The sequence below is a fragment of the Lepisma saccharinum genome, chromosome 1 (genome assembly GCF_977018435.1).
Source record: "Lepisma saccharinum chromosome 1, izLepSacc3.1, whole genome shotgun sequence".
Lineage (NCBI taxonomy): Eukaryota > Metazoa > Arthropoda > Insecta > Zygentoma > Lepismatidae > Lepisma > Lepisma saccharinum.
The window spans coordinates 215,630,762-215,635,052 of record NC_139229.1 but is presented as its reverse complement, the minus strand read 5'-3'; the positions used below and the strand labels follow the sequence as shown (position 1 = coordinate 215,635,052).

Sequence of the window (4,291 nt, the reverse complement as noted above, 5' to 3'; positions counted from 1 at the left end):
TTCCGTGCCATTGCTCTACCACTTTATTTATATATATCTATATATATAGGGAAGCCCCTAAACGGCAGCTTTCCCCATCACACGTCATTCATTCATATCTCTATCTTTTCTTTCAAGACAGACAACACAAACATCCATGTCCGATCCGGGATTCGAACCCGGGACCGCTGGTGTCGCAGCGCGCTGTGCTAACCACTCCGCCACGGAGGTCTACACCACTGAGCTACCGAGCCGAGCATTATCCCCTGAAAGTTTTACCTAGTGCATCTTCTGTGTTGCGCTTGGAGGAAAGAGGCAACGTCGACGTCTACTGTGTTTCAAAGGCAACAGATCCCTTTGCAGTAGCGCTGGCAGAGGCGATTCCACACAGGTAAAACAGCGGAAGCGAAAAATCAAGCGAAGCCACGGTAGCTCGGTAGCTCAGTGGTGTCGACCTCCGTAGCGGAGTGGTTAGCATAGAGCGCTACGACGCCAAGGGGTTCCGGGTTCGAGTCCCGGGCAAGGCATGGGTATTTGTGTTTGTCCAAATCAGATAAACTGACAATACTGCAAAAATTGAAAAAGTGCAAAAGTTGATAAAGTGTGAATGACGGGGGATACAACAGCGTAGGGGTATTCCTTTCATAAAAAAATAGTGGTTAGCACAGCGTGCTACGAAGCCAGGGGTCCCGGGTTCGAATCCCAGCTAGAACATGGATGTTTGTGTTGTCCGTAATGAGAAAACCGAGAATAAGAGAAAATATGATATGTATGTAGGAAAAGTGTGAATGACGGGGGATACCACCGCATTGGGGCATTCCTTTATAAAAATAGAAATAAATTAAAACAGTGGTAGAGAAATGGCACGGAATGTCAGAGACCCGGGTTCGAGTCCTGGTCGAGCCTGCTTCTTTCGCTGAAAGTTCTACGTAGTACATCTCCTGTATGTGTCTAATTTAATGAATGAACGAAATAGTATATGAAAGAGCCTTATTCACCATTTATGATCCACAGCTCTCTGCCACCTTATAATATTCGGGAACATGTTACTGTCAGAAGTGGTATGTTAAGCCGGGTTTAGACGAAAGCATTTCCTTTAACATTTTTTCACCATTACGCACTCGTGACCTGATTGGTCATGCTAAGAAAAATGCCCCGGAAATAGAATCGGCTCTAGCCTTGAGTAATGCCATGGCATCTGAAAATGCCAGAAGATTTTTCACTTTACACGGTAGCTTTTTCGTCATGGCGTAAATGTTAAGGAAAATGCAGGCTCTATGACGAATAGTATCCTCACAATTATAATTTCAAATGAGGGATGTCTCATGTGGACGCTCTGTAGCCTAAATTATGGAAGTGTGAAGGATATGAAGACCTGATCAAAGAAGGAAAAAGATACAAAGAGTGATTCATATAAAAAGAATCAGTACACAATTTTCACTAGTTTTGTATCATACATAACGATGTTTTCTTTTTTCAAATAATACAACAAATTAATACTGCATAAATTTCATTGACTCCCTTTTTACAGAAATCATGTTGGCTTGTTTGTAAATTGTATTTCTCTTGAAATGTTATTTAAGGTAAATTTATAAATCTAAAAAAAGGGAGGGAGTTCAGTTAATCTAAAGATTTCTAACAAACACTTCGTAATTTTACAAAGTATAAAAAACTATTGTTTGGTTCGAGAATTATTAAGACTTTCAACTTGCAGTTATTCTCTTTAAATGTTTTCTGCATATCGTCTATTTCTTATTTCTCAAAAATAAATTTATTGATTTATTATGTAACTTAACACTATTTGGAACATTTCCGAGAAAACCTGACGTTCATAGGGGACACAGTTCACGAGATATATTAAATCAGAATATATACAACATGGCACATTATTTTCAAGATGGCGGCCGTCAGGGCGAATATATCGATTGGCTACTCGGCTGAAAATATCTTTAATGATATAACAATTAACTTTACTAAGTCTCTTGGTTTTTAACAAAAAGTCAATGATTCGGGGCTTAGCAGCCGACCTGTAATAGAGACGCAATTTTTTGGCACTATCCTCCATTTTGGGACACATTTTATAGCGTATTTTTCATTCAAATGCATTAAAAGTTATGTTGATTTATAAAGCCGATGATTTGGTTTGGTTTGAGTTGGTGTTTTAAGTCTACTTTATGCACAGTAAGGCTAATCGGGACTGGTCCTACGGTTTAAAGTGGGATCCGAACCACTGCGTCATGTGTCTCCACCGGGTATTGAACCCGGAACCCCTTGATTACAAGGCGACGCTACCACTGCGCCATAGGGGAGGCCCTATAAAGCTTATGAATTGGGCTACCACTTTTATTTCAAACAATTTCCTGTCATTTTATTTATTCAAAACTTCAAAAAGTGCTAGAAAAAATACTTATTTCAAAGATTATTTTATAAATTACAGTATTAGCGAAAAATTAAACAGAATCTTTTCCGTAATCTATCTAATGAGTATCAGGACAATTTTTTATCTGTTTACGACCGTTGGTTACTGAGATATTGGTCATTAACTGGAAAGTCAGCCATATTGGACGCCATCTGGAATTACTGAAATTTCTCAAGATTGACAGAGTGGCATCAATCGGATCTGATATGTCCATAACGTAACCTTTCAAAAACAGTCAAAACATTTTATTCATACCTCAAAACGAGGTTATGCCACTTTTAGGCATTTGGCACCCGGACTATATATATATAAAAAAAGACAAACATTGCTGTAACCATCCCCAGAGAACGTCTGTGTAATGCCATACCTAACCAATTCCTTCCTCAACGACTATCTTAGTGCTGCTACTGCCCGGAAAGAAATGCATTTCTATCTTTGGCCGAATTTCGCAGCCCCCCCCCCCTTCCTTTTGCTGGCGGTGATTATATTGCTACGCCAATGTGAGGAGAAATATAAATTGAGAGAAAGAAATAATGAAAAATCGATAGAAAGTGATAAAAGGAGGTAGGGAAAAAAGGAAGAAAGAAAGAGAGAGAAGGAAAGATAGACAAAAAGAAAAAGAAAGAAGAAAAGGAAAAGAAAGGACTTGAAAAGAACCAAAGATAGAGAGATAGAATGAGAGAGCAGAGGATGAGAGAAAGAAAATTGTAATAAGGAAATGTTGTAAGAAAGCGATAGATACAGAGTGAAAATAAAGACAGAAAGAAAGAGAAAGAAAGAGGGAAAGAAAGAGACAGAGAGAGACAGACAGAGAATATGGAGAAAGAAAAAGCGAGAAGGAGATAAAGAGGGATTGAGCGCAAGTGAATGGCTAATGAAGCAGGCCCATCTGAAAATTCTTTGTCCACCCATAGCCCATCCTATCGAAATTAATTTTCAAAACTATTTTGTTTGATTTTGACGAAAGTTGCATCTATTCACAAGCAACAAACCACACACCACTTCGAGCAGATGCTGAAAGGGGGCAGCTAAATCGGGCTTAGGCATCAAGCTGGGAGAGTGGCACGCTCTACAGGAAAAAACAGGAACTACTTGTATAGAAGCGATCTGTCTTGTTGATGCCACGAGTTCATCAGACCAGCTGTGTGGTAAAACAAGGTAAACAAGGCCATAAAGAAGTTTTCCACTCTTCTATCTGATTTCTTAATGCCATACCGGAACGTCATTATCGTTAGCATAATATATGTCAGGTTCTCGATATGTTATATTGCAACGTAAAACGAATTCCAGTCTCACGAATTGATTTTCTATTTATATACTTTGTAACAAGACATATCAATTTAGGTACTCCTTTACAATGATTTGACCGACACGACACTACATTTTAAATATCTGCAAAGAAAATCCCATATCATAATCCTCGCAGAAAAGTATAAATGCTGTAACCGCATCGGTGGTTCAGTGGTAGAATGCTCGCCTGCCACGCGGGCGGCCCGGGTTCGATTCCCGGCCGATGCAATTAAATTTTTTAGTACATTGAAATACTATTCGTTCAAAAAATTATAAATGCCACTACCATCTTGTTTTCCCAAGGTTTTGCAAGGTTGTCAGTTGTTTGGGAAAATTTCTAGTGTAACTGGAAATAAATTAAAGCTTGCTGCTCAGGGATGAGCTACCTGAATGCTTAGATGTGTAACAATACTGTCATTTTTTGTTGTTGTTGTTGTCCATGTAAAAGGAACATACAGAAATATTATTCCGAGGAATTTGAAAAAGATGAAATTCTTCCGTATGTGTTTGTTAGTTCACAGTTCACATAATTTAAAACTATCGGCAGCAGAGTCAGCAACCACTGAAGATCAAATACTTCCTAATTTTTTCTGTTAATTTACG

General features: G+C 38.8%; 1 non-coding gene across 1 annotated transcript; it reads left to right on the top strand.

The window, feature by feature from the left end:
* Positions 1-3,845: 3,845 nt before the first annotated feature.
* TRNAG-GCC (transfer RNA glycine (anticodon GCC)) lies at positions 3,846-3,916 on the top strand. The gene has a single exon. It is a non-coding gene; the product is annotated as a tRNA-Gly (tRNA).
* The last annotated feature ends 375 nt before the right edge of the window (positions 3,917-4,291 follow it).